The sequence below is a fragment of the Macrobrachium nipponense genome, chromosome 1 (genome assembly GCF_015104395.2).
Source record: "Macrobrachium nipponense isolate FS-2020 chromosome 1, ASM1510439v2, whole genome shotgun sequence".
Classification (NCBI taxonomy): Eukaryota; Metazoa; Arthropoda; class Malacostraca; order Decapoda; family Palaemonidae; genus Macrobrachium; species Macrobrachium nipponense.
The window spans coordinates 172,045,626-172,061,212 of record NC_087200.1 but is presented as its reverse complement, the minus strand read 5'-3'; the positions used below and the strand labels follow the sequence as shown (position 1 = coordinate 172,061,212).

Genomic DNA, 15,587 nt, shown 5'->3' with positions numbered 1-15,587 from the left:
GTTAAAGATTTATCTATTGTTAAAGGTTTTCTCCAGCACAGAAGATGGCAGCTGTTTTTGGTTTCTCTTTTGGGTCACCTTCTAAGCCTGACTATCTTTTAAGGCGATAAGGGAGCTTATAACGATATAAAGTCGTACTTCTTTCTCGCAGATATTTTACACCTTTCAGGGATCTGTTCACCCTTAGGTTCCAGTATGAGCCCATATGCAAGCCTTCTGGCATGCTTGGAGAGACTTGGGAGAAGAACCTTAAGTGGTGAAGCAGAGCTGTAATCCTTTTTTGGGTTCCCTTCCAATGGCTTCATCTATAGCCGTTCCTTTGAATCTTCTCCAGCATAAATATCTCATTCTTCAATAAGAGGCGGTAATTAGCGAAAAATACAGTGGAGCAGGTGTCGATAAGTCACCAGGATTTACTCCAACTTTTTCCTGGCAGCATAAGGAACTAGATATTTGTGTCCAGTGTTAGACTTATTGAGACTGACTTTTTTATGCACGCATCTGTCTACATTATTCATGGTTTTAGTTACTTTCCAAAAGAACAATTGGCAGATTCAGTGGAAATGCAGGATCCATTTTCCTTACCAGTAGATCCTCTGTCTTGCAAGTTCCTTTTTCTTTTATATGTATTTGCAGGGAAAGTATTCCTGTTCAAGGCAAGTATTGGCTCATTTAGTGCTTCAAGTATTCATAAGGAATTCATTGCCCATAGGGAGATGGTGCCATTTTTTAGGAACAAGAATTCTTTTTTACCGAGTCTACTGTTCAAGTTGGACAACTCTGTTGGCAGTATTAGACTTCCCTAACTCTTCTTTGGTTCCTTCTTTATCAGGGGATGAGGATAGACCCTTGCAATTTGCAGACTTTTCTGTCAGAGGACGAATAGGTACTCCTTGCATTATCTTAAGAATTTTAGCCCTTACAGAAACTTCCTAGGTAGTAATGGCATTCTTTGTTAAGAAATATGGCCTCACTGGAGAATTTGACATCATAATTAGGCACAATTGTGTCGTGATTTTGGCACAGATTGCAACTTAAAGCAAACATTCAATAAAGTTTAAGTAAATCCAGGGCCATCGTTGCCAACAGCACTTGTGATAGGCTCTCACTTATCAGGAACTGAAGTAGCAGTGGGAAAGGAATTACCCAGCATGCTTGATGTTTTGGACAGTGGGTTTGTCTTCTTCATGATCTTAATCATTTCCCATTATTATACTCCTTCAAGATGTTTTCCTTGGGTTACAGATTCACTTTGGTGTTATTCACCTCTAAACTATATGATGCGCAAATGCTTGTAGTTTGTTAGTATTTTCAGGAATTTAAAAAATACAGGCAGCCCTCAGTTAATGACAGGGGTTCCATTCCTGGGGGGCCTGAAGCTAAGCGAAAATTGTTGCTAACTGAAATTCAAAAGTCTATGGGTGACACAATCCCCCTTACAATGCCCTAGACTTGTTAATGATGCCTTGACAGTGTCACGGCCATGTATTTTGCCCCAATATGTAATAAAGTTTTAATGAAAATGTGGAATTTCATATGCATAATCATTTACTATGGCCTGCAGGGTAGTTCTACAAATTTTTAATGTCAGATTGGATTAACTTACTCGTAAATCTTGACCTAGTTGAGAGAGAGAAGGGGGGGGGGGGGGGGAGAAAAGAGGAGAGAAGAGAGAGAGAGAGAGATTCGAGATGGAGATGAGACCTGAGGACGAGAGAGACGAGAGAGAGAGGAGAGGAAAGGAGAGAGAGAGAGATTGAGAGAGAGAGACTTATTCATACTGCCAAGTTTCCTCCATCTTTTTATTTATCATATCTTCTAGTTAAATAAGTTAAAAAACAAAAAAGCAAAGTATTGCTAGTAACATTAAAATCATTGCTAAAACAATACAGCCACAAACAACTGAACAAAAACAGATGTTTTCCTACAACAACCAAACCGAATCTGATGTAACAATGTTTTGCTTGCATTTCAGCCATCGTACAATAGTAAACAATTACCGTAGTTGTTAAAAAAAATAACGTTAATTAAGTAGAAGAGGACTTGAATATTTTTGCATTATACCTTTATTTGCTATGGAGAAAATATTGGAAAGCAATATAGTACTGCTAAATTCAAGTTGCAGTTGTAACTGAACCTGAGAAGAAACTAATAATGTTCACACAGGTAATGACTATAAATTATTGTGCCCCAGCAACATGGATGAGACTACACAGCAATTAATATGGAAAAAATTGAAATTTTTTTAATCAATTTGTATTTTTCATACTATCAAACCTGGGGTCTTAACAATAGGATATTTTTCCCCAGTGCCAGCTGGTAACCAGTTTTTAAAAACAATCAAAGATTGTAAGCAAGGAATCTGTGAGATCTGGCAACTCCTGCGCGTATGAGGTGATAGCTGGTCAGAGACTGTACACTACCTCGTGCCGTCTTCAGCCTTTTCCCAACCCAGGAACTATAACAGAGAGAGGGGCAGCTAGAGGTGGGCAGTAAACGTTAACACCTAAGGTTTGTTAGCTGTGAAAAATACAAATTGATTAAAAAATACAAATTGATTGCTGTAGAGAGAAGAGTATTTGCTACTGAATAGAGGGTCTGACATTTTCCAAGATCATAAAACACACCAACTTTCAGTATGGCTATCTTACCCACCTGTATCAGACCAGTCCAGCATATGAAGTGTCAATTCCTCAACCCGCCGTAGGAAAATGAAAGGAAAAAAAAAAAAAGTGAAAGAAAGATATCAGCCAACTCACTCATTCTCTCTTCCACACAATCACCATAGGTAAGATACAAAATACCCTATTAAGGGTAATGGATGAATTACACAACTTGTTGGGTAGCCACCACAGGACCTAGGGAAAACGTGTCCAAAGATCTGTGAGTAACATCTTTCAGGTAAACAAGTAAAAAAGAGTGGAACGTTGACTGGCGCAAACCAGGAACCAGCTCTCAAAATTCTATGAACAACAAAATTTTTCTTAGATGCTAGAGTGGAACTTATACCTCTGACGTCATGTGCTCTACCCCGCACAGACTAAGCAAGAGAACCATTAGGTGAGGAATAAGCCTGCTTAATCGCCTCACGTATCCAGAATGTTCTTGGAAACCTCTTCCCTAGAACGATTAGTGCTGACAAAAAGTCTATGACATCTAGGTCTTAGATGCGAGTCCTTTTAAGGTAGCATATTAGGGCTCTGACTGGGCAAAGTAAGACTCCTGTGGGTCATTGTCCACAAAGTCATTCACTGATGAAATGGAAAAGGAGGCAACTCTGTCGTCATGTACCGAGGGATTTTGGGTCTTGGCCACTAATTCCAGGACAATCTCGAAGGTCACCGACCCCCAACCCCTGGTATGCTTCACATCATAACTTAGGCCATGAAGCTCCCCCACTCTCTTCAAAGAAGCCAATGCCAACAGGAAAACTTTCTTTAGCATCAGCTCTCTGTCGACGAACGACGCAAGGGTTCGAATGGGGCTTGAGTGAGGCTCCCAGGACAAGCGAAACATCCCATGCTGGTGACTCGAGTTCCCTTGGAGAACAGGTTTGTTCGAAACCCCTGAACAACAAGGAATTCTCCCAAAATGAAGAGATGTCTACTCCTTTCAGGCATAACACTAACCCTAGTGCTGCTCTGTAGCCAATGACAGCAAAAAAAGAGAGACCTTTCTCATCTCTGAGGAAGATAAAAAAAAAAAATCTGCTATCCGCTGAACAGAGGCTTTGAGTGGAGAGAAACCCCATCGACAACACCAATCACAGTAGACTGCCCATTTCCCCTGGTAACCTGCTAAAGAGGATATTCTGAGATAACTGGACATATGTCCCGCTGCCTACTGATAAAATCCCCTCGCGCAGAGGAGATACCTTGATAGTCTCCAACAAACCCGTGAAGAGACAGGGATTGTATCTACTGGTGAAATCTTTCGACATGAGGTTGATAAAGAAGTTGTTGCCATGGAGGAACCTCTCTTGGAACTTCTCCCAGAAGAGACAGAAGGTCCGGGAACCACTCTGCTTGAGGCCACAGAGGAGCCACCAAGGTCATCCCAAGATTTCATGAACTCATTACCCTGTTCAGAACTTGACGGATCAGCCAAAATGGAAAGCAGGTGTAAACCTCAAGATTGTCCCAAGGGTGTTGGAAGGCATCCTCTGCTACAGCTAGGGAATCTGGGGACCATCGAACAGTGAACCTCCAGTTTTCTGAAAAAGCCTGTCTGCCACGACCCTGATGCAAAGACCATTCCATGCCCAGGGTCTGTTCCGACGACTTGGCTGTCGGCTACCACATTCCTCTTGCCCGGAATGTACCTGGCAGACAGCTCCACCCAGTTGTCAATTGCCCTTTGGTGTAATTCCCATGTCAAGTAATGTAGGAGATGAGACGCTATATAGAAACAAGAAAATAGCTCTGAATTGAGTTAAAACACGGCAAAATAATCTTACATTCACCCTCAGTTGATTTTTCCAGACCAAACCATGATCAATTTGCTTGCATATTTTATGATACAATAGTAATATAAGACTACATACATACATACACTATTATGGATACAGTGAAGTAAAGGATAACTTTTTCGAAGAGCCAAGGAAAAGATGCATATCCCGTTGTTTGTATTTTATGAGGCGGTCTCGGCACTTAGCCGAAGCCACCGACAACCAGATAATGGAGCTATAAACCCTACAGAGGGTAGAAGCAAGTTATGAATATATAGAACAAGCACCATAAAACCGAAATGCTGCTACTGATAACTAGGCGAGTAGTAGTAGTGTAGTGTTAGTAGTAGTAGTAGTAGTAGTAGTAGTGTAGTAGTAGTAGTAGGTAGTAGTAGTAGTGTATAAAACAATTTTTGTAGAGTAGTAGTAGTAGTAGTAGTAGTAGTAGTAGTCGTAGCTAGTAGTAGAGTAGGTAAGTTAGTAGTATGTATAAAACAATTTTTGTAGTAGTAGTGTAGTAGTAGTATTGTAGTAGTAGTAGTAGTAGTAGTAAAGTAGTAGTAGTAGTAGTGTATAAAACAATTTTTCTATATAATAAGCAATATGCATAATGAAATTCCTCAATACCTTTAAGGAATTAGCTTAATTCAGAGATCCTAAAGTTTCCTGAAACACTAATTAAAAACAATGTTATGTGAAATTTAATAATTACTGAAAGATGTCAATAAAACAAAATTTATTTGCTTACCCACAAATGATTGTCAAGTAAATAAACGTCCAGGAAGTTGACCAGATTCTCCATGTCTTAGTTCTCTCATGACCTTTATTTCTGTTAAGATCAACTCCTTTTTAGGCTGTTTATCCAAGTCAATGTCCTTGATAGCCACTTATTTCCTAATCTTCGATTGCATGCAATGAAACAGTACCTGATGCCCTTTGGAGGATAATTAAAATTTAATAAAGTTAGTAAGATACACTAGAGTACAAATGGCAACCGTAAACCTTACAAGATAAAAATAAGCGCTAAAAATAAATATAATACACAGAGAAAAAGAAAAAATATAAATTGAAGACTAAAAGTAAAATTACTAAAACTTTTACTTTAACTTATACATATCAAAAACTGACATCAACATACAAAAATAGTGTGACGAAGTCTGCTGAAGTTTTCACCATGAGTATTGACAATGTATCATTTCACACACATTTCTTGCAAAATTAAAATTTTTCTTAACAAGACAAATAGGTTATTACAATAATACAAACATGACAAAAAAACTTAGTATAATAATGTGGCCTCTCAACAATTCAGATGCTTCAAGGGTCTAGCCTACTGTTATGTAAATGAAGACCCATAATCAAACACTTCTGAGATATCCCGAAGCTAATTACAATTCAACATAGTTTCTAGCCTAAACCAAACGGTATTTTATACTTAACATTCCATTTTAGAGATTTATCCAATAATACATTGTCTCCAAAAGTAGTCTAGCAAAAGTGTCTCTGTAATTTTGTAGCTGATAAATGCATAAACCCAGCAAATTGAGATGCACTGTATGATTCATATACTTTCCTTCTTTCAGAGGCAGAAATTAAGATATACTCATTAATGATACATGCGGATAGCATATTATCATTCATATCAGCCCTTCTGCAAGTGAAGTGTTTGACAGTAAATAGTGATCAATCAGTTATGGTTGAGCCCCACAAAGAGGGTACACATATCCTACCACACTGGAAATCAGTTAATTTACTCGCTGAGCTTATTATGTGAGAACTTAGATGCTGCATGCTGATTTTATGAATGATTTCCCAGCAAGTAGAGTGAGCACATACAAAAATAATCAGCCTTTTCCCTTTAGTTCTTGTACACCCTGTTTTGTATGCCCTGAACTCCAATGCTATGATATCCCAAGCTGATCACAATGGAAGCTGAAGCTTTTGTGGCACCCCCAAACTTTGCTGTTTTTTTTAGTGTGTTTGCTTGGATTCTAATCAGGCTTCCACCCACCAATGTAAGCAAGGATGGTCTTGCACATTAAATGTGACCTTGCTAAAGACACTACCATTGCCAAGGAAATTATTATCATCATCATCATTCAGAAGATAAACCCTATTCATATAGAACAATCCCACAGGAGCCACTGATTTGAAATTCAAGCTTCCAAAGAACATGGTGTTCATTCAAAAGAAGTAACAGAAATTAATGGAAAGAACAGAAGAAGTTATGTTATCAGAAAACCAGAAATATTAACAAATTAATAAAGAAATAAATAAAAATTTAAGTAAATTTCAGTTATTGGTGATTTTCACTTCTCATCACACCATTGTAACGGAACCCCCACCAATAACCGGGGACTGCCTGTAGTAATAATAAAATAGTAGTACATAACAATAAAATAAAAAAAATAATATACTTTAAATAAAACATGCATTTCTAAATTATGTAAAATTTTAAACAACAAATTTCACCCCCAATCTTTTCAAAATCTCTGAAGTGATGGGGGAAGGGAAACTAAACCTTGGAGGAATAATAGTTCATGGAGATGCCCTGACCCAGATTAAGCCAAAAAGAACCCATGAATCCCAGGTTAATCTCCACCACTGTATTGGATTTTGGAGTCAGTTCTAATCAGACCGTTGTTTAGAGAATGTAACCATTACGTATTTTGCTTTTCATTATCTATAGCACCTTCCTGTGTTGCTTATGGATGTATGCAAAAATTCAATAAGACTTCAGATCCATCTATTACATTTCATCAGTGAGTAGCAATGACTACCGATGAAAATAATGCAATGCCAAGTTTAATAAAGTTGAAAAGTAAAGGATATTTGATTCTGAATGATGTAGAAATCTGCCAGATTTGATTCACCCCTTGAATGATGTAGAAATCTGCCAGAGATGTAAGATATTGTTTAGAAAATCATTATCACTCAATGAAAATGTGGACATTAGCCTTGGCAGAAAAGAGTTGCAAAAAATTGTATACAGGTAGTCCTCGGTTATCGGTGGGGGTTCTGTTCTTGGCGGGGTGCTGGTAAGCGAAAACCGCCGTTAAACTGAAACTCGGCGATTTATGGCACCAAGTTTTGGTTAATGGCGCCTCTTTTAGGTATGTTATGGCACCATAACTCTATTATCCACACCTTATGGTGCCATTAACAGAAACTCGGCCAGTTATGGCACCATAAATCGCCAATTTTATGGCGCTAGACAAGTGTCATTAACTAAGACTGCTGATAACCACGACTGCCTGTATATGGTGTTATGAAATATTACACAGGCAAAATAATTTTTTCAAAAATTAGAGAAACATGTTTGACTTGCAATCCATTGCAAGAACATTTAGTCACGCTTATCAGAGCAATGGCTGAAAAGTACCTGCAGGTATGCTATTTCAATGCAGAAAAAATTTCAAGGCCACCCTGCTGGCCAATAACAAAATGAAAAGTTGCCAGCATTCTAAATCTTATACATATTAGTGGCCAGTAGGCCAGTTAGAATATATAATATAATATAATACATATATACATATATATATATATATATACATATATATTATTTATATCATATATATTAATATATATATATATAGATATATATATATATATATATGATATTATATATATATATATATATATATATATATATATATAATATATATATATATATATACAGTGGTACCCCAGTATTTGTGGGGATGTGGCAGTACAGCTTGACTTTGGGAACAAAGTGATGAAAAAAAAAACAGTCTTCAAATATAGCAAGAGTAACCCAGGCTTTGCTATTGGACATCCAGATTACAGGTAGAGAGCTTTTTCTGATGTTTCTGAGTGTCCATGGATTGCAGCACAGTTCACTAAAAGCAGTTTAGCTTAAGTCTGCTGATGAGTTGCCATCCAGCAGTAAAGTTAGCCTATCCTTTGCCGCCTTAAATCCTGGCATCATCTCTTCACATTGTTTTTTCTGGCATTTTGTGCCATTATTTCTTGAAGTGATATATTTCTTCATTCAGTTGCATTCTATAATAGTATTGAAGTAATTTTCCTAGATCACTGTGCACCACCTTAACAACTGAACAAACTTTCAGTTAATAAATATGTTAAATGCGTGAATCCATTTATGTTAATTCAAGAACATGGTGAAGTCATTAATATAGAAATACAGTTTTTGTTCATACTTCCATTTCTAATTACGTTACATATATCACGTGACATATTACTACTGTAACAGTGACATATTATACTGTAACAAGAGATTGGAAACCAAGTTCATCAGTATGACACTGACAGTCATAATTAAAATTTGTGAGGAGTAGCAACCCTTAAGAAACAGCTACAAGATCTGAAGTCTGAAAGAATGAGGCTTGGTAACCCATCAGCATATACATTAAGAAAGATTCAGTCAACTACTGTAGATCTAGGGTTTGTAGGCACATGCACCAACCTGTGAGAACCACTGGATCATCTCTTGTCTTGTATGAATGTCTTGTATTGATTTCTACCAGAGATTTATCTCTTTCAGATACAGTGGTTTCATGGCGGTAGGTTTCTGTTCCCTAATATTAGCAGTTATGACTTGGTCCTTCAACAGATAGTCTCCTATTTGTCAATTTTTCAGAAGTTGCATTTAACAGATGTCTTTTACATTCACAATTGATCCCTGATCCCCTTCTCCAGCTGAGAGCAACCAGATTTGCTGAATGACAGCACCAGTATGCAGTAAAAGCGCCTGGCTGCAGAACTCGGTTCCAGAGGTCCTTTAGTCCTCCCAACGTTGGACTGTGGAATAACATTCTCCCTATGGGATGTTGTACAATTGGAACTTTTAAAAGTTGAAAAGTTCAAGTGAAGATGCAATGCATTATTGCCTTAATACTATTGTTCTTGAATTTTAGTACATTTTATTTACTGATTATTTGCTACTTTATTTTTACTTTTTCAGTAAGTGAATCTCTTCTCTCTGTACTTCCCTTTACCTCCTCTTACTTCTTCCTAATGAACATCAAACTCTTTGGAAGCTAGAATTTCAAGTCAATGGCCCTTTAGGCTTGTTCTTTAAGAATAGGGTTCATTTTCTGAATATATAGAGCTGGCTAGCACCTGCAGTGGGCAACCGTAGGTAACTATTACAGTCATGCAACTTCCCCACTCCTATTAAAACAAAACCCAATATTACTGCTTTTAAATGCTGCATATACAAATTTGTTGAATAAACATGGTATTCATCATGTATGTCTAAATATTTGAATTTCTATTCCTATTGGTTGATCATACTAGGGATCTATCACATTCATGGATAAAAATAAATTTAGATATTTATTAATATTTATTTATGGGACATCTTAAAAAATCATATAGGCTATACAAACTAGATCAACAGTAAGAGTATACAAAAACATAAAAATAGATTCAATATCCTGACAAAATTTATATACTTTGTGAGAATGTTATCAAAACAAAACAATATTAAATTAAATACAAATAAGATTTGGCTCACTATGTGGCCAGATATTCTGATCAAAACAGTACCTGACTAATGACCATCCCCTATATAATCTATGTATATGGTTCGACTTTGTTTGAACCGTAATATCTCAAGTTATTTTTCATCGTAGAAGAGAAGTCAGAGCATATTTGGAGTCCTTGTGGAAAGTTCTATCTGAATACAGCAGACGCTCCCTATTCATGGGGGGTGGGTACCAGACCCCCCCAAATACTTAAAACCCCTCTAAAATGCTTGGAACTTCCTATTTTGATAGTTAAAATACACACAAATTCTATCAAAATGCTTATACCCGATTATTTTAATAATCTTATCATAAAAAGTGCATTTAGTCTCAAACATAAGAAAATACAGTAATTTGTGAATATTTCTCGGTGAAAAATACTGCGAGCAGGCAAATTTTCTGCGAATAATGGGTACATATAGTATACAGCCTATGGAAAAATCTGCGAATAGGCGAGTGGGAGTTGATTGTGTTTTATTTTTCTTTAACATTAATACAGGGCAGTCCTGGTTATTGGCAGGGGTTCCATTCTTGGCAGGGCGCTGATAAGCGAAAACTGCCATTATCCGAAACTCAGCAATTTATGGCGCTTATGGCACCAAGTTTCAGTTAATGACGCTGGTAACCAGTCAATAGCGCCTCTGTTAGGCCCCGGCTAAAAACCGTCCCCTATAAAATCTGCATATATGGTGCAACTTTGGCTCAATTCGGTCCAGTAGTTTCGCCATCTATAGTGAACACACATGCATACATAAGTATGCACATAGTCCAACCGTCAGCTTTATATATAAGATGTATATAATAATAATAATTATACAACTGGACAAATGTGTCTGGATTATGTGCAACCCATGCAAACAGACTTGTTAAAGTAATGGGTCTGTGACGAAACCAGTATTTTTTAATACATGAACTTAAATTCATAAAAAAAGCTCTTCAGTTAACTTAGCACAATCAGTCAAAACCACATTGTAAATTTTCCACTTACCCAGAACCAATCTCAACTAATTTTTTCAAAAATGGAATCTGGATGATCTGGTGAACATAACAGCCTAAGTTTTTCCAACACTTCTTCGTCACTCAGCTTAGATGATTTTTTACGTACCTGCAGATTTAATTACAATGAAAAAAACATGTCCTCTTCAAATAGCAATATAAACAGAACTTAAATCTAAAGAAACTAATGCATCAATAAATGATACCCCACTATTACTTTCATGGGGAGACCCAATGCCATAAGGTGGCCCCATTATAAAGTAAATGAGCGTACCTATGAGTGAAGGGATTTGCTTAAAATATTTACCACTTGTTCTACAACTAATAATGTAAATTCTCCTGTTGGGAAATTTGACCTCTAAGATCACTTGTTGTGCACTTGAAAAAAATCATGACTTCTTTTCAAAATTAATATGCAAAGATTGAAAGTTGCACAGAAAGTGATTACCCTGATAACAAAATAAAGATATATAGTTACAATACACTCTGTAAAAGTTTTACTGAATTTGGATCAGTCTTCTTGGAGAAATGGAGCATTCAGTTTTGAAAAAAAGTAAGTTTTGAGAAAACAGCAAAACAAAAATTTTTCTAGACTTTCAAAAACCCTGAGAGAATCTGGGCATTTTGATCAAGTTATCCCTATCTAATTATAAGTAATTTTCTCTGAAAATGTCTCATAAAGAAAATGGGATATTTTAGTGAATGACAATTATTTTAATGCATTTTTTCACACTTGCTTTACATGGTTTTTTTACGATTAGACGTTCATAGTGCCATACATACAAACAAGGAACAAAATTGTCCATGAACCAATCTAAACATTTTTTCAATCAATAATGTTTCAAGATATGTTTATTTACACACAAAATAGTCCAAACCAGTGTGTAAATCAAACTTGATCCTACCTAATATCATTCATAGAATTTTCTACGTTTTTTTACAATTTGTCATTCACAATGCCATACACAATTTAAAAAAATTGTCCATGAACCAATCTAGATAATTTTGTTTAGCAATTTTAGCAATAATGTTTCTAGATGTTTATTTTTACACATAAAGCAGTCCAAATCAGTGTATAGCTTACTTGACCTTACCTGAATTATTCATACAGACGTTTGTTACAAGTCTTTTACAGTTTGTGGTTCAGTGTCATGAACAAAATTGTCAATAAGCAATCTATATTTTTCTTCAGCATTATCACTTCAGGATACGTATATTGATTTAGACATAAAATAGTTGAAAACTGTTAATAATTATAATTTGATAATTACTCAAAATTCGGCTGTTGGCATACCCCTTAAATGTGCCCATAATAAGTTTAGACCATGTCAACAATTTATCCTCTGTACAATAATAAAAAATTTTAAGGTAAAAGTACCATACATATCATATAAAATTAATTTTTCATATTCAAAGAGCAGACAAGAGCAGACAAATCATTGCTTATCATTTTATAATGTCTAAAATTACAATGACACAGGCTCTTGCTCCTAGAGTAGCCTTATGTAAAGTTGAAACCAAGAGAAGAAAAACTTGGACAATGGGAGGAAAAAACAAAAACAGGAGATTGCAACCCTTTGATCATTACATTACTCCACAGAAGAAGATAAAAATTATTAGAGAAGTTAGTCCTGGTACTGCCTCAAAGGTCCGGAATGAAAGGGGAAACAAAGATCTTGTTATGAAACCCTGATAGAGAAACAGTAGGCCAGGAAAAAGTAAACATCTCTATGAGAGACAGGAAGAACTTGGAAAGTACTAGTTTGGGGTTTCAAAATTTGTGGTACAGCAGAATGATAATTATGGATATCAGAATCAATTTCTTTTACTGTTGGTCACTGAAATTTTTTCATGGCATAAGCTGAATTTGGCATAATTTTTAAGCTGAATATTTATAATGTGGCAGGTTCAAAAATGGAAAATAAAAAAAAAAAGGGTATTAAGAGTAACCTTACTTTGTTCTGGTCTGTTAGTGATAGGAAGATTAGGAAAGGAAAAGATATTAGTTCGAGAGGGAGAGCTGTTTTATTACCCAGAAACAGGTCTCAGAGGAAGGTGATGGATGTTTTTTAACAAACTTTTAGTATTTTAAATGATTTTCTTACAAAGAATACTTTGTGGATAACTTGTTGCAAAGCTCCTTTGTTGATCTTGGCAAGATTCAGATAATTCTCAAACAGATGAGTTAATTTTCCAGTGGTGAAGCTGAGTGGAAGCAAAGGACAGAAAAATGGAGGGAGAGGGTTGGTGGAATGGGACCTATGACAAACAAAGACTTTCCTATGGATGGGTGTCATCGCTTGGGTCTGTTTCACAAGTTGTTCTTGCTGACACATTTCTGTTTGCATGGCAATTTTGTTCGTTGTTGGGTGCAATTTCAATGTTTGGCTTTAGAATGCTGTCAGCAGTGATGATTTCACCCTTACAAGCGGTTTCTTCCATCTTTGCTATAAATTCACAAAATTTATTTAAATGTGATTTTCATGTGTTATACACTACCTCTAATTTCAACTCATCCCAATTACAACTGGCAGTTTCAAAACACTGGTCAAAATATAAGTAACAGAGGAGGATTTTTTTCAAAGATTCCAAAGGCTTAATCATCCTGAAAAATCTCACGAGTTCTTCATTTTAAGTGGAATATGGAAACACATGGCAGCTTTCATAATAGCCACAATTAGTTTCATTTGGCCCTCATTTAACAGTATTCCTATCAACAGTTGTTTTACATAATTTACAACTGAGCAGATCTAGACAAATTTACTTAGGTAGCAAGTTATTATTTATGAAGTCTAAGCTTCCAATGGGCTGTTCTGCTAACTTTTCCCCATTTGGTACAAGTCTTCATATAAGCCCTTCAGAATTTTTCATATTTTTCTAAGCCTTCAAACCAGTCAGCATCCTGCCTCATAATTCTTTCCAAACTCACTTTTCCTAATTCCTCCTTATCAATCTTGTACCCATCTTGTTCAGCCTCCTAGTACTACTTTATCATTGCCTTTCCTTTTCATTTGTGATACAATCTTCCCAGAATTTTCCAGTCACAAAACATTATATTGTAGTCAAACTGCACAGAATCTCCTCCCATTTCAGTTTTCTGTCTTCCATCTTTATTTTTCTTGCCTGTCCATCCACACTTTTTCTGTCTGCCCTCAGATCTTAAAACTGAAGCTAGAGGGCTGCAAATTGGGATGTGGATCATTCATCCTCCTATCATCAAACACAAAACTGTAGCCCCTAGCCTCATTAGTTTTTATTTTATCTAAAGTTAAAGTTGGCCATGATTGTGCTCTCTTGACCTCCTAGAGAAGCTTATCCCTCATGGCATTCCGCATCTTCAATCCGTTCAATGGAGGCTGAAAGAACTCTGGTCTCCTGCGGCAATTGCCTTCTGTTTTGGGTCTTTCTGTCACCAGGTGCGAAAGAAGATCTGCTGTGGTGGTTGAACGATGAGAACTTGATAGTTGGAGTCCTTTAAGTTCAGCAAGGGGTGGTGGGGCACTCAAGTTCTGATGTCAGATTAAAACACTACAGCAGTGTCTTCATGAAAAAACAAGGGGGGCCGTGGTAAATCCCAGGCAAGAGGAATGTAGTAGCCAATAAACTAAGTAGTCAGAGCCCAAGTCCTAGGCACAGAGTGCCTACATCAGGAGATCGTGGACTGGCTCTCCATCTGTTGAGGGGGAGGACCAATGATGAACCTATTTGCAACAAGATTCAACAGGAAGTTAGAGGTATTGTTCAGTGGTTCCAGATTCTTCCGCCGTGGCCGGAGGACGCCTCAACATCCATGACATAATCTGCATGTCTAGGGCACTCCTCCCTTTAGCCTGATCCGCCATATCTTGAACAGTGACGATGTCTCAAAAATCTCAGGATGACCTTAGTAACTCCTTTGTAGCCACAAGCAGAATGGTTTCGACCTACCAGCTCTGCTGTCTGCGGTTCCAAGAGAAATTCCCAAATGGCACAATCTCCTACATCAACCTCATATAGAGATATCGTTCAGGCTGGAGACTATCCAGTATCACCTGTATGCATGAGGCTTTTCTCGCAGAACAGTAACATAGGCATCTGACTATTTCAGAAGAACTTCCTCAGCTGTGTACCAGGGTTTTTCTTCAGTCTTCTATTCAACAGATAGATGATTTCTTGGTTTTCCTTCAGACCGAAAAGCACCTTTCTGTTTCTGTCATCAAGGGCTACAGGAATGTCTAGGGAGTGGTTCTTGATTAAAAGATGTGAACCTAACCTCTCTTGGAAAATGTCAATCCTGCTTAAAAGCTTTGAACAGTCTTGTTCTCCAAGAGACCTTAAACCAACAACCTTGGATCTGACTCTGGTGCCCCATATGAATCTTTAAGACAATCATCAGACAGAAACTTGACCCTTAAGACAGTATTCTTATTGGCCTTAGCTTCATCAAAAAGTGAGAAAGCTCCATGGTCTAGCTTTTGATGTGAAATATACACCAGGAGATTGGGGTCTGTAGCCTTCGAATTTGTCCTGGAACGAATTTGTAGCAAAGACTCAAAATCTCTCGGTTCATGATGAAAGATTTTATTATTTTTCTATCCCTTCCCTGGGAGATTTTGTTGACAACGATCCAGATAAGTTGCAGCTTTGTCCCGTAA

General features: G+C 36.9%; 1 pseudogene; it reads right to left on the bottom strand.

Annotated features, from left to right (window-relative positions):
• Positions 1 to 15,587, bottom strand: part of LOC135218999 (serine/threonine-protein kinase PAK 2-like) — a 288,649-nt pseudogene that overhangs the window by 96,281 nt on the left and 176,781 nt on the right.